Genomic DNA, 21134 nt, shown 5'->3' on the forward strand with positions numbered 1-21134 from the left:
GCAAAAAATATTTACTACATAGATAGGCTGCCCGTATGTGAGGAAAACAGACTGGTATAGACTGAACTTGCCTAGGCATCAACAGCCAAGAAAGAAGAGTTAGGAATGAAGGGGGAAACTTTTATGGCTGGCTCTTCAGCTGGGCAAAAGCAAGAAGGGCATCCGGCAGGTTGAGCAGATGACTTCTGTTTTGACTACTCTCAAAGTAAGGAGAGAGGCAGGAAAGGAAGCATAAGCCCTAGGTCCAAAAGAACAGAAGCACGCTCTACTTATGCTCCAGGCCTGGAGAGCTGCCACCTGACCTGCAGCACACCATTATTTTTCAGTAGTCCTCTATCTCCCTGCCCTTCCTCTACAGAGACACTGGTTCATGCTCCAGCCCTCTATCCACAACTTTCTCGTCAAGGCCCTCCACAGCTTGGTTGAAATGGCAGAGGAAGCAACACAGATGGCTGTATAGTGATTGTGAGGCACACAGGACTCCTTCAGTGGGACGTGGCAACTTGGAGTCCCTTCTCCAGCCCAGGTGAGCTAACTCAGAGTGGTGGCACAGGTTCCCACTACCCCTGAACTGCCTGCCAAACTAAGCCTCCATTCTAGCACAGAGTTCCTCTGCCCAAGGGAAATAATTTCCCCTACACTGATTCACTGATTTGCAGCTGGTTAAATACTTCCCCCGCCTCCTTGGTAAGCATGCACATATACACAAGCACATGGTCTGCAGCTGCAGAGAGAAGCCCCAGGGGAGGCAGAGCTATTGATGTGCCATACATGGCCTGCCACCAGTTGAGAAACCTCCCATCTAAAAGGATAAACTGCTTATCTTCAGTATCAGATGTTCTTTGCTCTGGCCTATATGAAGGATCAGTCCCACGTCTAAGCCAAACCCCTCCCTACCCATAAAAATCACACAGATCCCTAAGGGAAAAAAACTGATTGTAACAGACTGTGCTGCTTGGTCTGTACAGCACTTTCCCCTCCCTGCCTTCCATGTGTAAGTGCCAGGAACCATGTGTTGCTGTCTTGGGTTTCTCCTCTTCTGAGGACAGAGAGAAGTGGCTGAAGAGTGCTTCTTCCTATGGCCTTTGTATCAGCGTGGGCGAGGTCTACACTGCTGTCACAGCGACCAGAGCAGCCAGGACCACCAGCGTGCTGTGCGCAGAGTTGTGCTGTGCCTGGGCTGCAACCCTGACTCCCACTGAACTGCAGGTATTGCGGCTAGACTCCTACGGTACCCAAATTAACCTGTTGTCGGTTAGGCCAGCAATTTCAGTGTAATGCTGCTCCCATTCTTAACTGGATCCTGTTTTCAAGGTGAGGGTGATGGCTTCATGTGTTGTAGGAATTGTTTTGTGCTGAAGCAGAGGACAAAAGAAATGGTGGTAGGAATGAGACAGAAACGCTAACCTACTTGACCGGTGGAGTCCAAGGGCAGTAAACTAGCCCCCATCCTTACAGCCAAGAGACCCGCTGGCTGAGGGTAGATTCTTGCATCTCAGGAGACTACTAATGAGAGTGCCAACAAGAGAAGAATGAAGTAAAAAGGTAGGTCACTGAGACTACTAAATGCCAAGAGGCACAAGAAACATATGCAGAAAGACTCATTAATCATAAAATACCCTCATCGCTCCCTCCCGCTCCTTGCATTGGGGATCCAAGATAAACACTGTAGTTTTAATCTCTTTTCAAGAAATTATACCAAACAACATGAATTCTTGATTTCTCCATGTTTGGGTTTCTAGGCAATAAGGCTTTAGTACAACTCTATTCCATGCCAGGTACTAGTTTTAAAATGGAAGTCAGACCTCCTTGACTTCTGATGGTGGGAGGTCTGAGATACTGCACATGACCAAATAAGTCTACTTCTCTGAAGACACTGTGGGATTCCCCCCCAGTTATATGAGAAGCGGCTGCTTCTTTTTGTTGTTGTTGGTTGTGTGTTTTTAATGTAAATGCATTTCCCCTTCTCCCAAAAAAAGTTCCCAGGGTATCACGGTACCATGACAGTAAGCCTCACGTGGCATCTTGCTTGAAGGGAAACCCAAAGGTTTTTCCTACAGTGAACTGAGGAGACACCACAGCCAAGGTCCTCCCAGAGAAGACAAGCAACATGCTCCCAGGGGAAAGCAGAGGCCAGGAGCTCAGGACTGACCTCACAATTTTCAGTCTTCTTACCTAATAACAATGGCTATGCTAGCACAATATATGTCTGCAAGTCCGAGATGTAATGTAAGGTCCCTACAATTAAGCTACGGTGAACACATAACTATGCTAGGTTTTTGAATACTACATAAGGCCTAATTTTAAGGTACAACTGTCTTACAAGGACGTAAGAACAGTTTTCTCTCTCACCTTTTCCCTTAACGGACACTCCACATAGAAGACCATTTTCCCCAGGGAGCAGATGGCATTGCTGCAGACTAAGAGAAAACAACGTTGAAGAGTGTGCAGCCCCACTGCATGTATCCGCAGCAATGCCAGCTCAATGCATTTTCATCTTTCCTGTCTGCTTGATCCCATTTCTCCTCTACTACAACTCACTGACCCCTTACTTCTTCCACTTTAAATTTCTGTAGCCTTGCTTAAAGGCAACACAGTGAAATGGCTGAGTTTGAAACATCTTTTTAAAAAGTTGTCTTTCCCCCCTCCCCCCAACCTGAATGTTTCATTGATATGGGTTTTATTAATAGCTATTCTGGTGCAAGTGGATGCATAGTAAATGGTTGTAGAGAGGAGAGGGTGAAACAGGAGCCCTGAGATAGAAAACTTCTCAGTCCACTGGAGAAGCCCCATGTGAACCCACGCTTTCAGCTTAAATTACCAGCTATAGATGACTGCAGAGCCATGAGAGATTTTGGCTTAGCCCAGCACGAATACAGCTGCCCCGCCCATGGCTTTACAGCAGCAGGTACAACAGGGACACACTAACACAAGGCATGTTAAGGTGCCACCAGAAGAGCAAGGTGTATGATGCGCTTACCTCTGGCTGCTGCCCATAGTAAGGCATGGACAAGCTTCATCATCCAAAGTGGAAGGGCCTTTCTTTCCCTGCCAGAAACCTACCGGAAAAATAACCACCTCACAAAGGGTACCACAGAAACCTTGCACACTCACTGCTGATGTCTGCACTCTCACACTCCTGGCTCCTGGTGCCCTGTCCATGCGTACTTCAGACAGGAGAAAGGGGGTACCCTTTTTTTAGTGACTAGTTCAGTTATTGATAAAGGCATGTTCTCTGTTCATTATAAGCCTCCTTTGTGTCTGCCGAGCACAACTGGGAGGGGAGGGAGTAAAAGGAGGAAGATATTATGCATTTATGTTTCCATTAATTCAGCAAGAGAAATAGATCAAACATTCATTTATTCTGTATTCCAGGACACTTCTCCTAGTCACTATATATAGTTTCTCAGATACCAGAGTCTCCCTCACCTACATATTCACACTAATCCATATAAAACTATGAGTCATTTCACAAAGTTCCATCCAGAAGAGTAAGCCATTCATCCTTCAGGGGAGGAGGAGAGGGGAAATTAAGAGCTGTTTCCAATTTAATTGGCAGACTTTACATTTTTGTTCTGCTTCCCCTGGAAAGTATGGTGCTAATTTTTCTGCCACAGCTTGCAACCACAGTGAGATCTCAATCTGCTTCATTGATGTCTACCAGTAGGACCTCTAAAAAATAAAATAAATTAGTACTGTATTTGCCATGTGCTTCTGGTCAGCATGCAAGTTCTGTGTGCTGAACTAAATGCTTGTGTTGTTTTGCGGAGTCAAATGTTTTAAAGCTCCCTGCAACTGGTAAGTCCCTTTTTCACCAAAGGGACGGTAAAATGGCAGAGTTTAAAAGGCACACCGTAACTCTCACACCAGCTGCCCAAGCCTCGGTGTCGTATCTTGGGAGCATGAAATCTTCCAAACTCATTTTGAAAAAAGGAGAGAAGTAACAAGGATTCACTTACGATGCAACGCAGCATACCCTCTCCTTTTGCTTTCATACCATAAAGCACATGTATGCCCCACCCTGTCTTTTTACTGTACCTTCTAGTCAAAAACATGGTTTCCTGTATGCAAGAAGCTCTTTTTTTTTTGGGTAGAGTTAATTCTGAAGCGAGGTTGCATAGAAAGAAGCAAATTGGAACAGGTATGTTTTAATTCCTACATCACCTACTCTGACACGGGAGTTTTAATTATATGTTCCCCTTTCCAATGTGACAGAGGACAGGGCTTTAACTGTCTTCTCATTTCTTACTCTTTGTGTAATTTCTGATTTTTCTCTGCTGCTTCTTGGCTTTGCACCACAGTCTCTCTCATTTTCTAATCCAACGATTCCAGCCTGGCAGCTGCACACGACATTTACGGCTATTTCAACTCAACCTCCCTCATCTTGTTCCTTTCTGCAAACAGCCCCTAAACCAGGGTGGCCAGTCTTTGCCTCCCAAGCAATTCAGGGATTATTCCCATGGACCACGTCATGCAAGAGGCGTGAGGGCTCTGCTGGTGCAGGGACTAGCTGGCACCCTGCCAGCATTGAGATGGGTGAAGTCTGTAGGAGCCGCTGAGCCCCAAGGACCACCAGCAATGCAGCCGCAAGGCAGCAAATCCTCCGGAGAAGGATTGGCACCTTGTACTTGAGCTGCTCCCAGAGCTCCTGCAGTGCTCAAGGAGGGACACCTGGGAGACCTGATCGGTAAAAGGATTTTGGCAAGCAGACTGCAGGGTTCCAAAGACTAGCCACCTCAAGTCCAAAGCAAGTAATACACAAGAAACAACAGCAAGGCAGTCTTTCTGCAGGAGATGAACTTGAGCCAAAGTGCTATGAGACTTTCAGCACCTTTTCCCAAATTAAATCAATTTAATTCTGTATGACTCTGCTAATGATTCACATATCTCACTACATCTTTGTGGGGCATTAGATTTCCCTGCAGATACTCCTTTTCAAGACATGTATCAAGCCTTAACACTTCCACAATGGTGGCATATCAGTGTTTTCAAAAGTGTCAAATATACAGTCTAGAACTACTGTTGGGTCCTTTTGTTGCAGTCTCAATTAACAATGAGATACGAGGTGGCACAAACATCAGAAAGACTGCTCTACACCTCTGCTTAATATCTAATAGCTACATTTGACAGCTGAACTCACTTGAGCTCTCCCGGAGCAGAGCATTTGGAGCTCATGTCAACTGCAAGCTGATGCCAGATATTCCAGGTAACTCCATTGCGAAAATACCCTTTTCTTCAGTAAGAAGAAGATTAGGTAAACTCTACCCCACTCCGTGGCAGAACAGGACACAAACTGAAAAAAAAGGTAATCAGTAGGCACTAAAGCTGCCCAATCTACTAAGAAAGAAGGGTGTTGTATCTGTCAGATGTACGTGTAAATATAGGTCTGCTCCCTTCCATTCCCACCTCCTCCCCAAGTCAGCATGTGCAATTTTATCTTCACCATTAGTATGATGGCAGCGTAGCTTGCTAGACCATCGCATTTCATCCGAAATATAAAGGACTATCAGCAGACATGCAATACACTCAACAAATATCCGAGGCATTCAGCAGCACCTGAAAATCACAGGCCCTCAAGTAAAGATTGCAAAATTACAAGGAAATGAATCTGTACTTGCAAATGTTAACACCGAATTTCTTGAGGTACAGCTGCAGAAGAAAGGCATCTCATCTAAAGAGGAAGAGTCTCCTCATAAATTCCAGGTATTTAAGCTTTCTTTTTATTTAGTTTTAAGGCTCACCAACAGCTTGCATTAGATATTTAAACCTTAAAGGCTATGAAATAATTTAATCTCAAAAAACAATCTTTGAAAGTCAAAAACGCGTACTTGTAGCTGACAAGTAAGAACCATGGAAAACTTTTAAAAGAAAAATAGTTATGCTTCTTGCCTTCTAAAAGTTGTGGAAAATTCTAAAGGTAGAAAGGCCATGACCAAAAGAAAAAAAGAAAATAAAAAAAAAAGAAGAAATGCAACACTAGATAATTTTAAAACACTTCGCATACCTAAAAAGGGCATATTAAACCACAACCTTAGTCATAAACCTACAACAGCAAATCAGTAAAAGCACAGACGATGTACCGCAGGCGCGACCTGCAGTCGCCTGGCTGTCGGCGAGGCAGCGGGTTCGAGCGCACGACAACACACGCCAGAGGAAGTGGGTGTCGTACCTCGCCCCCAGCATCTCCTCCTCCGCCCCCCACCCTCCTCTGACCACCTGTAGCAGCCTCAGAGGAAGCAGACGCGCTCCCACATACTTCCCAGCTACGCTGCGCCAGCCGCAAAGTACGCACGCAGCCATCGGCACACGTGTGAAAATACATACGTGGAGTACCAGCGCCGGGTCTTTCTGCAATGATTAACCTACTTCGCAGGCAGTTGGACTTACTTTCTTTTCTCTTCTTTTAAGTTAAAAAACAAACCAGGAAACCAGCCCAAGGAGCAAGACAGACCCCTCCACCCAACTCGTGCCCTTTCCCTTTCTCCCCCTGCTGCACACCTACCCACACCTACACAGTGCTGGAAAAAGGCTGTAAGCAGGGCATTACCACTAGTGCGTCCTGGGTATTGGGACCTGTGGTTTTGAGATTAAACACCCAGCAAAGAAATTTCACCCTTTTGACCAGATTTTTCCATAAGCTATTGAACATGGGTTAGGAAAATTTAAAAACAAAAAAAAAGAGTAAAGAAATGTCTAAATTTCCTCTCGTGCTCAGATGCACAGTATGGTTGAGATCAATTCTCTGCGATAAGCTAAAATTAGGGCAAAAAGGGGTCACACCAAGTGCCTGAGGAAAGATGTCTGGTCACGGGGACCGCGCTGCTGGGGACACCGGGAGCTGGTGCCCAGGCAGCAGGACCTGGCTCGGGGCTCTCCTCGTATGCAGCAGAAGGGTGCCCTGCCTCCACCTGCATCAAATCTGTTGCTTTCAGTATCTTTTCATCAGTTGTCAGCCCTTAAAAAAAACAAACCCAAAACCCAAACAACAAAACATGCAATCGTCCCCCAAAAAAGAACCCCCCAGCAGCCACAGAAAAAGAAGCTTTACCCCTGTAAACCCCAAGTAAGAAATGAGCAGAGGGGAACAAGTGGGGCTCGGCGAAGGAAGAGGCGTGGGATCTCTGCTGTTAGGAGAGCAACTCACTTTCCGAGGGTCCTGCGGAAACTCTTGGGGCACTTTGCATATTCTGCAACAACGACTCTCCCTCCTTGAGCCGTTTCAGCCTCGCCGATACGCTGGGGGAGGGACCCATGGGTGGGGAAGGAGTTAAAAATAAAAACAAACACTGAAAAGCTATTTGTAAACTGTTTCACCCCCACGATCATTTCAACTCGTGGTTTCTTTAACCGACTGAGCAGTGCACCTGCAGAGCGAGTTGGGGCAGGAGACACCCCTCTATAAATACGGGGGAGAACCCTTGCCCGGCTGCACCTCCTCGGGCACCCTGCGGCACAGGAGGACGACACCAGTGTGCCTGTCTTCATGGGAATGTCCAAAACTTTACAGTCAGGAGACAAATGGAAGGTAGGCGGGGGAGAAAAAAAGAAAAAAAATTCCTCAGAAAAAATAGCCCTGAACACAATTTTAACTTTGCAACAGTCAACACTGCCCTTATCTGGGTATCAACAACTACAAGGTCTCAGGCACCTGGTCATCTCTCCTTACCCCACAGTCTTTTAACCAGCCAAAGAAAGCAGCTGTGCCAAGTGTTAGACCAAGTACAGCCGTAAATCCTGTGGCCTCCTCTGCTCCATCCAGGCGACCCAAAGTGCCAAACCTGGCGATTAGGTGATCCCCCAAACACTGTACACCCCTGTGAAAGGCAGGTGCCTGCCTCCTCCGGCATCAGTTCAGTGCTCAAAGTCTGTTGCCCTGCATTGGCCACTGGAGGTCAGGAGCAAAAGGCTGGAAGCAAAGACATTCCTTGCAGTTTTGGTTTACTCATAATCCAATGAAATGGCACTAGTTCTCACCTCGGGGAGGTGGGAAGGGGGGGGATTACTTCCTTAAGGAAAAAACAAAACCAAAACCAAGAACAAAACAACAAAAACCCAAACCAAGTTCAGGCAGTGAATCAGCCATTGTTCAAGTCACACACTCATAGAGCGCACCGAACCCAACCAACAGCTGCACCGCTGACCCCAGTCCTTGCTCTTCTCTCCCTGCCCCAAAACTAGCAAGGAGGCAAGCTTCTTCGTGATGCTCTGAAGGTTTAAATCAGAAACGTAAAAGCAATGCTGGTGTGAGCGCAGACATTCTATGTGGGGTGGCAGAGAGTGGAAGGGGCTCGGCAGCCAGCAGCTCTGCCCACCGGGTGCCTGTCAGCAGCTCCTTCTCCACTGAGACCAGGAGAGCCACAGGCACTCACTCTTGCCTACACCACCAACCACACAGGGCTGCAGCAGGCAGCAGAGCCACCTCCGTTGGCTCAGTGCCTCCTACAAAGGTGGAAATTTTGATTTTGGAAAACAAGGGAGCAATTTCATAATACGCTAATCTTACAGAGAGAGTTTCTCAGGCTATTCTGGTACAGCTTTTGGGTCCCTCCATATGCAATCCTCTGTGGTTTAATTTTTTTGTTTGAAATCAGGGAGGGGATCTGCAGGTTGGCTCCTGGAGGACTTTCAACCAAAAGCAGATGAAAGCTCCACTCACATTTAGCCAACTGAGAAGCAGACATATCCAAGAAACTTTCAAATTGCAATCCAGCATTGCTCCCGAAAAGTAAAGATCTCAACAGCTGAAACTTAAGACCAAACCAGAAACAAGTAATTTTTGAAATGTGATAGTTGCGATCAGTCTAAAGAGGCAAGTGCATTAACTAACACTGCTGATGCTGGAAAATCTGCAGGTAATCAGGATGAGCAGATCTCAAAGGCTGATTACGGCAGTTTGTCCAAAGCTTAACCAAACCATTCAACTTGCTGGTGTGCACAATCAGGCTGCAAGGAAAAAAAGCCTTTCAGAAGCCATAATTCTTCACACTGGAACATGGCTACCAGGTGATTTTGGGTATTTACAAGGACTGGAATTGGATTCTAGGAATACGGAAATGGATCTTCTCCTACCTCTTCCTCGAGACCAAATCATTTTTTCTTTTCTTACTTTGACAATAGCAGAGCACAACAGACTTCTGCTTTGTCCCCATTACGCTGCAGCAGAAGGTGGCCATGGGCTGCCTACAGACCCCACAACCAAAGGCTACTCCTTCCCATCCACCTGCTTTTGCATTGCCTGCTTACAGAACTGTGGCACTGGGGACACCCTAAAACCATCTGCACCACAGGATAATTACACAGAGACAATGTTTCACTGCAAGAAATGGACTGAAATTGTGGGGTGGAAGAGGACAGGACAACAGGTGCCTGTGGAAGGAACAAGGAAAATGTCAGGCCAAGTGAACCACTTTTGGTACCCATGTTTACCGCCCCCACCTCACCCTATCCCCCCGCCCCGGTAGCACTCAAGTCTCTCCTGCACTTTAAAATAACATGAAAGGGCTGACTACTGTGCTCAGCAGCAAAGGAATTCAGAGCAGACTGTAAAGACTTTAGTCCTATAAAGTTCTCCCATGACACTACTGACCTTGTTACTCTTTGCACTACTTCGGTTTCCATAAGAAAGAAAAAAGTAGTTAAAAAATTCTCAAGGGGTTCAAACAAGTACTGTGTTCATCTTCAGAAATGACTGGCATCACCTTGAGATCAAAATATCTACCTGATCGCTATAGGAAGGCTTTATAGCTTCAAGTTCTATATAGATATCATGTGAACAGCACAATCATTTTTTTTCCCCCCCACCAAAAAGAATCATGAAAAGCACCAGAAATATTTGCAGCAGGCAGCTAATACCAATTCCAGCTTTCCTTGCAAGCTATTTTCACTAAATTAGTCCTGATAGCATCACAATTCATTGAGGTAGGGAACAATATAAATGAACAAAGTTGTGGCAGTCTGGAGAGGGAGGGAGGGAAATAAGGAGGAAATAAGGAGGTTGAAAGTAGGAGTTGCGAAGGAAAACAAGAAGCATTACACTGATTAAGTAATACACGGGTTGGCGTACAAAAGAGCTCATGCATTACACTTGCAACCTTGTATTTTGCTTTAATAACTGGGGCTAGACAAAACAATTGGACTGTAGCTGTACCATACTGCATGCCAGACCCTACTTTCTTTGATCTTACAGAACGGTAAAAATTTTGAAGAGAAAGTTTGGAGACGATTCGAATGATGCTCACAGCTTTATAAAGCTTGGAATTTGGTGGTTAGTGCATTAAGCATTGCTCACTTTCTGAACAAAGTGGAAAGTTAACACAAATTGGCAGATGACTAACTGTCCAAGAAACAGATTACTGAATGAATCACTGACTCTACTTTTAGACTAATAATAAGACAAACGAAGAGGAACAAGAAGGGGAAAAAGACAAAGATTTCCTTGCAGAGTGCTTATATTTGCACTGCCCGTGAACTTCCAGCTATGACAAACTATGCAACAATTTTATAATTTCCATGAGCTTTACACTGGAATTGGCTCACTGACTCATGATCACTTCACACCATCAATTAATCTGGAGTTCTGTGAAAGAATTCTGCACCATGCTTCCCTTCAGTACACTTTTAATAACAGTTACAGGAATAAATGAAGGGACTGGAACTGAAATTAAATTGCAGAGTAGAGTCAGAAGCATTTGGCAGGTTATAGGTTCAACACACAGAAGTACCTGCGGCACAGCAGATACCTGAAATTGACCTGAAGAAGAATTTCGGTTTCCCAGCTCAAGAGCAGGACCTAACCAAAACTCTGCAGGTGCTTTGATTTTTGCTAGTAGACTTCTGGCAAAAAGTTTGCCTAATATGCATGGCCAGCATTCAGCTTTGCATAAAACCACCACTGGTGCTGCTCAGGAACACAGGATAATGGTGTCAGCGCCACTCCCCTCCCAAACAACAGGTGACGGACTCCAGCAGTCACCCAGGGTGAAGCTACGCACAACGTATCATGGCGCCACGGCCCTGCGCCCCCACTGCTCCCCCACTTTAGCTCTGCTGCTCTTTGGACCTGTGGTCTTACTCATCAAATTGTCTAGAAAATTAGCCAGGGCTAAGAAAATGGTACATTAATCTGTGCTAGGTGGGAAAGCTGAATCAGCTCAAAGTCCAAGAAGTGCACAGCCAGCAGGACCTCTGGTTTTCACCCAGCTGCACAAAGGGTTACCAGCTCCTAATTCCACCCTCTGGTTGTGAAGGATGATGTTAGACTCCCTCCTTCACCTGAGCAAATTCAAGCCTCTCTGATCACCTGCCGAACCCGTCACTCAACATCTCTTAAGTGCACACACTTGCCATCATCCCTAGAGTAATAAAAGGTTGCAAGGAAGACCTGAGGGTCTAGGATCGCAGCCACCTGGTTCAGAAAACTGCACAGCCACCAGGTCTGCTCATCTCCTCAGCTATAACTTGGGTTTAAAACCTAAATTCATGAGAGCTCATCACAGCTGGGAGATAGGTGACACAACCAGGTCACATCAGGCCAGGAGCAACCAGAATCATGTGGAAATAACAAGAGTTATTTGAATTATTTGCAAAAGATAGTACTTTTGCATTTTTTTAACATAGAAGACTTGCTTGATCAAGTTCTGTTTTCCTCTAATGCTTCTTTCAATTCTCTGTTGCAATCACAAGCCAAAATTAAATGGCACAAACCTCTCCTGCCCTGGCAGTGAGCTCTTATTGCCAAGCTACAGGTTAGGCTGGGTGCAGGCTGCTAAAAGCTTTTCTGCAGTACACGACACTGTAAAAGCAAGACAAGAGTGACCTTCAGAAGATGAGCATGATGCTGTGATGGTCAGTGTGCTTTGGGCGCCAGGTGCTCCATGGTCAGCTCTAGTTCTTTTAACAAATTTTGGTTTAATTTGATCCCCTACCCAGGTCCTTGCCAGACCCCAGTAAACTCAACCAGCAGAAAACTAACCCTACACATACAATGAATAATCTTCTGCCAATTTAGGTCTTGGGGTGAAAGGAGAGGAGATGATGCAAAGCAGAATCACAGTTTCAAAATTCAGTAGCGACAGTGTCTGTTGCCCTTCACAGGTCCAGCCCTCAGTGGTTTTGGACACAAGTTCTGTTTCTCAGTCAGCAGAGCTCAGAATATGGATGCAATTTAGATGCATTATTCATTTGTCATGACCACCCAGTTCTGATTGCAAGATTTTCTACAGACAAGCTGAAATCAAAGTGCTGAACCTACGTTCTCTTGAACTCTTGATAACCACTGACACCATTTTTTGCAGTCCTGACCGATTATTCTTGTGTGAACTTCAGTAAGAACCGGCCATAAATAAATCCTGCAAGTTGGAAGTTGACCTTTTCTGCTATACCAGTCTGAAAATAGTAAAATCTCTCTTATTGTTGCCATGTAACAAACAACTGGATTTTCACATGTTTCAAAGTTATATCTCCACAGGCTTCTGCGCCTCTATTTTTAGTGCTCCTTTCCCAGTAAGCAGCTACAAGACAAAGATTCTCCATCACAGTCTGGTTATACAAGAAACTAAAACACATCCAAGGTATTTTGGCACAATCCAAATTAATTACGTAAATATATTTAAATATTTAGTGGTAAAAGATGCCAACTGACACTGAGGGAGTTGCGATAGGAGTAGATTTACTGAGGATCTGCCCCAGAATGGATTTTGTAAAAGCACACTCTGTTTTTAAAATAGAATAATAAGAAACAAAGAACCATCACATCCTTTTAAGGAATAACTTACTCGTATAAATATTGCGACACCAGAGAAAATAAACACAGAGGTTTCATAAATGTTGGCAATTTCACTCTAACAGGGAAGAAAAGACTAGCTCTGCCTTATTTATAGTCTTTAAATCTTACAACAACACAGGCAACTTGAAAGCAGGCAGTAACGCTGTATATTAATACAGCATATCAGGAGACACTGATTGGAACACCATTAAAAGCAGAATACCTTGCATAAAAGAACTAAAATTTGATATACTGTAACAGCATGGAGGGCATGGTCTGCTTATATGAAAACAAAATAACCTTGCATTCTACAAGGCATGGTTTCAAACAAAATGCAGTACGCGCTAGAGGTTGCTTCGTTGCACTGAACAGGGGGCAGTCTTTACAAAAAGATTTCAGCCTCATGGGTAAACAGGTAAAAGAATGCCAGCACACTTGATAACTATTACTTTAAAAAAAAAAAAAAAAAAAAGAGAGAGAATGAGAAGAGTTTAATAGATCACTTTCTGATTTGCCCTTTTTTCAGTATCACTTTCAGTACTGGAAGACGTGCGTTTCCTCCTAGGTAATGACAGACACATCCTGCAGTTGTCGTTTGTTCTTCAACTCCTGTTTTCTGTTTACCCTCCTCTCTAGGTCCTCTGACCCCAGCTCAAACAGCAATACAGGTCACTCAGCAATCTTACTGTCCTCTCTCTACCGGAGTAGAAGAGAGGTGGAGAACAGCAGCTCAGCAAGACGAGGTAGTGTGCCAAGTCTTCCCCCACTCAACATAAATAGATTATATTTTCCAGATGAGCATCTCTGACATCGAGGCTAAGCGACGGCAATACTCACTGCAGTGAAACGCAAAACACTGAGGAGACAGGAGAGGGGAAGATTTTAGCATCACAAGTAGTGGTAAAATTAGGGTTTTTTTTGGAGGGTACAAGATCTTTCACTGTTGCACAGCAAATCAATAAAGCTTCCATAAGTTTAAAAAAAAAAAAAGCTCAAAGTAATATTTTCCAACCTTTCACTAAGAGTAGGGGCCAAAACCACATGTTTTAAAGGTCTTCCACAGTTTTATTATTAGAAGTAGAAACCCGACTGATACTGATGAGTCATCTGTATTGGCGGAAACCAAGAACACCCATTTGCTTCATGTGTTACAAAGCTCGCAATGTGGTTTTCTATTCATTACTGATCGAAGTAGTTGACTAAAAACAAAACAAGTGACAAGAACTCACCTTATCGTTATTAAAGCCTGTTTTATACCAGCTGATTTCGTTTATCGCAGTTTTAGAGATTGCTTATTTTTTGCCCATTCCACAAAAAGAAAAATACACAGAAGACGACTACGAATCTAAACTGTGACAGTAAATCCAGAACTGCAGATGGATAATTCACTCCGCTTCTGCAAAGGCTTTTGATATTGACTAAGAAAGGAAAAAGAAAGGAGGGCAGAAGAAAAACCACAACAAGACGATCAGTTAAAAATCATCAGTCAGCAGAAGCTATCGTTTTAGGATCCTTATGAGTAATCAGAACAGTCTGTAAATAAAGCAGCAGTTGTACAAGAGCGTAAGTTTTCGTCTTCATGCAAATGAAGGAATCCTTTCACGCTAATGGCCAGTGTTGTTGTCACACAGGAGATAAAAACCAGACTAAGAAATAGTAAAATTCTGAAAATTCAAGATAGCTAAACCCAGTTTTTTAAAGTCCAAACAGAATTCCTTGCTGGCTTTAAAGAACATTTCTGTCACAAAGAGAGGTGGAGGGTAGGAGACTGTCCAGCTTGCAATTGGCATGGTGAAATACAATTCATACGCTGGACTTGCCATATTCAAATCAGGAACAATGTTCAGGGGATTTTTTTTTTCTGGTAACATCCCATTCACAAAAAAAAGAAACAAAACAAACCCCAGAGGTTTAGTCCTGCTGAACATCCGTAGCATCTAGATGCACTTCGAGCACAACCTCTGCAGCCGTGCAATGAATTTCTGCTTTAAACTATACACGTAGCAGAACAGCAGCCTGGCAAATGACAGTGTATTTTGATATTACTGTGGAAGAAAACCCCAGCAAAGCAGTGACCGTAGAACTGAAAATAACCTTTGAACAACGGCTCAGCACTGACAGTCTCTCTGCCTGCGCCTCCTATTGTGGATAGTTTACAGCGAGGGTAGCTCCAAGCTGCACCAGACACGTGAGTCAGCAAGCACAGCTTGTAGGAAACTGCTGACATGTTCAATTGCTCTCACATACGCTGAACACACCTACCCACTAAATAAAAAACAGGCTGCATGCAAATCGGGGTAAAGGAACACCTCCACACCTACAGTTCCTGTTTTCCTAGTTCAGGTTTAAATTTTAAAACGATTGCTAATAAAAGGAAAAAAAAAAAAACCCTCAGTGGACATCAGCTATAATAAGTAGCTACAATTAAGTCTCAAGGGTCATTTTGTTTATTTAAACAGGCATAACTGCTTTTCCTCTTTTCAAAAAACAAAATTGCTGCTCCACAGCCCAGAAGCCCTGCACGGTGACAAGCAGTAAACAGTTCCTGTTTTTCTTAGCGGGGAGACTCCTTTCAGCCTATCCACCAAACCCCATCTACTCATCACAGCCTGGCTAAGTCTTTTCAAAGCTCAGGAGCAAAAAAATAAGCTTCCAGCTTCTATTTCAACTCCTACTAGTGCTAAACTGGAAATTCCCATGGGTAAACTGGAAATTCCTGGGTTTTCTGTTCGTAACAGCTTTTCAAGCATCTGTTCCATTGATACAATAGCAGAAACAGTTACCAGTCAAGCTGTATGCAAATTATAGGTCTTGGGAATAAATCTGTGAGGATCTGACCCTTTTTGGTCACCTTTCACACTAAAAAGAAGAAAACGGCGTACCTCAGGTCCCGGTGCCTCTTGCCCCTGCAGCCAGAACCATCACCACCTCCTTCACTTCTTCCTTGGAGGCACCGAATCTAAAGCATCGCAGCTTGCTCTGAGGGCAGGTTTGCATCAAGCAGGTATAAACAGCAAAGGGGGAGCAGAGGCAGAGGAGATCAGGGAGGGATGAGGGGTTATGCACCGAGGGGCTGCATGCCTGGCAGCCCCCACACCCATGCAGGAGCTGCAGTTCAGATCCCACCGCATCAGGAGCTTTTTGCGGGCAATCTCCTTCAAGCCAAACAGGGGCACGTCTATCGATCTCCTGAGATGCCAGTGCAGCACAGCTGGTGTTCTTCAGGTTGTTGCTGTGGCTCTTTATGCAGAAAGATCAATACAATCACGCAGAGGAGTATTCTGAGCCCAATTTTTGACGGATCGAAGTTCTGCCGTACATGTAAACTTTTAGCAAAAAGGTTTTTCCGAATTTATTCGCTTGTTCCTTTTTATTTACCTGTTCTGAACGTGTGGCTGCCCTTTTGATCAATACCATTAGTTCTAGTAACTCAGGAGCTTCGAGTCCATCACTGGCCACGAATGCATTTGTATGCATTCCACTGCTTGCCTGCTTTAAAATGATAATTCGTAGCCCACAAGCGGCACAGTAAGTAATGCTCTTTTCAATCCACTATGAAGATGTTTCTGCCTAACTAAAAAGCAAACCTAACACGTTACAACTCAGCTGGCTATATTCATACATTTTACATCTTCTTGATGCCAGCTTCAAATGAACGTGTAACATTCGGGCAGCTGCCAAGGTTAATGTCTTTTGGCTGAATTTAAAGGAGTGATGACCATTTTTTGTAAAAAGCTGAATAAGCATTTTCAGCACTACTCTGGAAAACCTTAGGGAGTCAGTGGGGGTAGAAATCTACCGTCTATTCAGCTACCGCAACAAAATCATTGAGGCACCTCCTCAAATATCAGTAAAGAACTGCAGTATCAGAAGGGCTCTCTTCCACGTTCTCTTAAAGCGTGTGTCGTCAGGAGGAACACTGAAAGCAGCAGGACTAACTCGGACTTCAAGAAAGCTTTGAGTTTAAATCCAAATTTTCTTCAGCACATTAATGGAATGACTGGTATATTTCCTCTAACATAGTTCAACCCAAAAACCTCTAATATACGGCCATCACACCCAAAATGAGGTGAAAGCGGGAAGCATGCATGCCTTCAAACGTAAGTCAAATCTGCTAAACACTACAGGTATGTTCATGCAACTTGTAAACTGAGAAGCCATTCAGAGAGCATTCCTTCGAGTGAAAAGGCACATACATTTTGATTTGAATATATAAACCATGTTCATACTACCTAAATTAAAATCACAAGAGACTCTGTTCACATCACACAATAAATGCTATTCAATTTACACCAACAGTTTATTACATAAAAATGTCATTACTGCGGAAATGATTACTTCGCATATATTAATGTTACACATCTCATTTTTCAGCTTAGTGCCACAGATGTCTCTTGGCTATACTCTAGCAGGGCTCCTCTTTACCTCTGTATGCGAAGTCCTAACCAAAAAGAATAGCACAGGCACACAATGAGAAAACATCTCCTTTTATTCTTCTTGGATTTATTTTTTTAAAAAAACAAGTGATCGCTAATTTTTTTTTCATAGTTGGTGATATTTTTAGAGAAAACCTTAAGGAAAATAAATAATTGGCAATCACACTGCAGCTTCGTTAAGAAAAATAGCTATTGCACTTCAGAACAGAAAATCAAGCCATGAAAGTTCTAAAATAAGCAAAGGCAAGCAACTTCTGTCACATATTCCACACTACACATCATCTATACAGTGGTTTATTTTCAGCTCTCTTTGTCATTAATTACACGCACACAGAGATAGGCAAGATTCCTGTACAGTAAGGGGATTTTATTAAACTCGTTCATTTCAATGAGCTTCTGAGGCCTTCTACAACGTCAAAGATTTACCAGAATCTCCTCGTAACGGGAACACGATGTCAATGCCTATTTATTGGGATTCGGACTGCTACTCCCATCTTCTAGCAACTCAGGTGCTATCTCTAACTTTGCTTCATGCCCAGCACGGAAGAGCAAACAGCCAATGTTTTCTTGCTGCAAAAATGAACGACAGAAAGCAAAGGGGGAAGGAGAGGAGAACGTCCCAGCTAGACCACTGGCACATCCTCCCAGTGTGCGTGACACTAACAGCAACATGTCTGATATGTGCCTCCAGTTCAGAAAAGGACCAGGAATACCTGTCCTAGCAGTACTTCCCAGCGTGAGATACCTGGGCATAAACAGTTGCTGATGATTAACCAGTTGGGATCTGTCAGCACGTGCACGAGTCATGCACCTTTCCCATCCAATCCTCACAATTGTAAAAGTTTTCCAACAATTTTGTTGTTTAAGCACAAATTACACAGCAGAGTTGCCCAGCATTGCCCAGAAACGCACACTCTGCTTCTGTGGAGCATTTCTGCAAAAGATCTCTAAATATCTTGACAACCACCCTATCTGCAAAATCACTAAGGGACGTTTCTTGCCCACCTGACAGCTCAGTGTACTGGCACGCATCTGTTTGAATGGCTCGTCCAGTGTTACGGAGCAAACTAACAGGAAAACTAGACCTACGATCTTGAGTTTTCAATCCTCTACTTTCCCAATTAGTCACGGCTTCCTTCCATTTCTTGCAGAGCACCCTCGGAACAGCCTTTGAAGCTGGAGAGTCAAATGTGAAAAACGACGCTGAAAGCACAGGTTCAGTATGCGGCAGGGAAGGACGGCGCTGATCCATTTTGCCGCACAAGTGCCCAGATCCTAGTGACGGGGGCAGGCGGGTGGATACAAAAGGCAACACAGGCTTTTTAAAAGAACAAGCCCACATCTGAAGTGGAATTTTATTTCTATCTGTCAGATGTAGAGACTCCTAAAACACAGGTTGCAAGGCTGTTGCTACAACAGCCCGGTCGACAACAGCTTAACACACAACCTTATCGTTTTATTCTATCCATCTCGCCAAACGCAATTATCTCAAATTTCAGTATTTACATACCTGAGGAAGTCAATTTACCCAAGCACCACCACCCTCTTCAAACTGCAGAGCATTCCACCATCTACAGCAGAACCTCAGACAATTCCCAGCCTGAAAAAGCTACTTGTTTCTAGCTCAAGCCCCAGAACAGCAAATTAAAATACGCACAAGTTTAGCGACAGTTCCAAAGTCTTCGAAAACGGGCTTTCATCTCGAAAACACCAACACGGCTTCAACTAGAGCAAACAGCAAGGCTGTGATTTCCCAATCTTTCCAACATCCTAAAGAGTAATTCTAATAAGATGTCATCCCTGCCTCACGTTTGTTATTGAAGAATGAAAAAAGCGGTTTACTCCGGAGCTGCCGGGGCTTCAAGCAACAAGGGCACAATGATCTCACGACAACCGAAGCGCTTTAAGCAGGACACCCGCTGCATTACAAAAATAGCCTGCTCCACAAAAGGAGAGGCATGATTTCACACTTCGCGTCTTTCATGACAGCCAGCGTCTTCGCGGCGCGCTGCCTTGCCTACACGCTACGTTTTAATGATCCAAGAAACTGTTATCGGAGTTCACATCTCTCCCCAAACCCATCGAAACGGGGGTGGGGGGACAGCGAAGGGGACGGCGCACGGCGGGGTGCCCGCCTGCCCCGGGCGGCTGCAGGTGGCCGGGGGGGAGGAAGGCGAAGGCGGCGGGACGGCCCTCGGCGGAGGGGGCCGCTCCCGCCCGGGGCTGCGGGGCCCGGTGCGCGGTGCGGTGCGCGCAGAGGGACTCACGCGCACTTCGGCGCCCGCCGCGCGCTCCCCGTTACGCAACGCGCGTGTTTCCCACTCCGAGGAATAAGCAATAAGCACTCCTGCAAAGCCCCCGGCCGCTCCGGGGGTGCAGCCCCCTGCCGAACCCCGCGCAACAGCTGCTCGGGGAGAAGGAGGAGAAAAACCACGCTGCCCCCCCTCCCGTCCAGCCTCCCCCCAAACTTTGCCCCCCCCCTTCCCCTTCCCCGGCGGGGCTGCCGAGCCGCGGAACAGGCGCACTCACCTCGCCTCCGCGCAACTTTCGGGGGTCGCCCCTCTCGCTGCAGCCGGGGGGGGGGGGGGGATCTGGGGGGGGAGGCCGTGGAGCGGGGTGGAGCGGGCCCGGGGCGGGCGGGGGAAGGCTGTTACGGCTGAGGAGGTTTGGGGAGGGGAGGGGGGTTGCTCTTGTTGTTGCTGCTGCTGTTGTTTCGGAAATTCTTATTAATATTTCTCTGCGGTCAGAAACCTGCACCCTCCCCCCCCCAAAGGAAAAAAAAAAACCCGACCCAGACGCTCATCACATGGCGATTGCTTTGAACCAGCTGCTTCCAGAGCCAAAGTCTTGCGGAGAAAAATAAAGGGGGAAGGGAGGGAGGGAGGGAGGGGGCTGGCAGGGGGGCCGGAGGAGGAGAGAAAACCGCAGCGGAGGGAGGGCGGGAGGGAGGGAGGGAGGCGGGAGGGGGGAGCGGCCCCGCGGCGGCTGTGTCGCTGCCGGAGCGGCACCCGGGGCCGGCGGCGCTGGCAGCCCGGCGGAGGCGCAGGAGGGAAGGCGGCGCTGCGCTGCTGCTGCCGCGGCCGCTGCTGCCCGGCTCTGCCGCCCGCCCGCCGCCGCCTCGCGCGCCCCGGCCCGGCGCCGCCCCCGCCCCTCAATCGCTACATTGTTGACATTCGCAGGCTGACATCATCCTCCCCGCCCCGCCACCCGCTCCATTCACAATAACGCTACGCCAACGGCGCAGCGCCCGCTCCCTCCCGTAGCCCGGCCCTTACGCAGAGAAAGCGGCGTACAGCCGCTCCGCGAATAGCGGGGCGCCGCTGACATTCCACCCGCCCCGCCCCTTCGGCTGTGGGGCGGGCGGCGCATGCGCAGAACCGGGCGGGCTCCCTCCCTCTCTCCCGCGCTTCCCAGGGGTGCGCGCGTGCCGCTGGACCCCGTGCCTGGGCTCGCGGCGGCGGCCGCGGGGGTCTCTGGGAGCCGTAGTCCGCCCCCCGGTCCCGCAGCCGCCATGGCCTGAGGAGGCCCACCGGCCCGGTCCGGTCCCGCCGCCCTGGCGATGGCGGGGTGTGGTGTGGAGTGGTGTGGGGTGTGTGTGTGCTGCGCACCTCCCCGGGCAGCGGGCGTGGGGGAGGCCGGCGCCCGCCGCCGCCGCCGGGCCTGGCTGCGTGGAGGGCGATGGAGGGACGGCGCGTCGCCCCAGGGGTGGCTGTGGGCAGAACGTGATGGGCAGGGCAAAAAATACCCGCCCGGTCACCCCTCGCTGCCGGCGGAGCCTTGGTGTTGATCCCGGTGATATTTTATGCACTCCGCCCCCAGAGAAACCTCATCCTACTTACATTGCCGACCGCAAGCGTCCAACAGTCATGAGTCAGCCCTGCCAAACATCACAAGAAGAGATAAGTGCTCCCGAGACTAAAAACAAAAACAAAACC

General features: G+C 46.5%; 1 protein-coding gene across 4 annotated transcripts in view; it reads right to left on the reverse strand.

Moving 5' to 3' along the window:
• The window catches only part of BACH2 (BACH transcriptional regulator 2), a 196171-nt gene extending 175839 nt beyond the window's left edge, over positions 1-20332 (reverse strand). For all 4 annotated transcript variants that reach the window (XM_075087291.1, XM_075087290.1, XM_075087288.1 and 1 more), the window contains exon 1: positions 19729-20332. The gene's annotated coding sequence lies outside the window, so the exon portion shown is untranslated. The remainder of the gene's footprint in view (positions 1-19728) is intronic.
• Positions 20333-21134: the final 802 nt, after the last annotated feature.

Source organism: Phalacrocorax aristotelis, chromosome 3 (assembly GCF_949628215.1).
Source record: "Phalacrocorax aristotelis chromosome 3, bGulAri2.1, whole genome shotgun sequence".
In the NCBI taxonomy this organism is placed as follows: domain Eukaryota; kingdom Metazoa; phylum Chordata; class Aves; order Suliformes; family Phalacrocoracidae; genus Phalacrocorax; species Phalacrocorax aristotelis.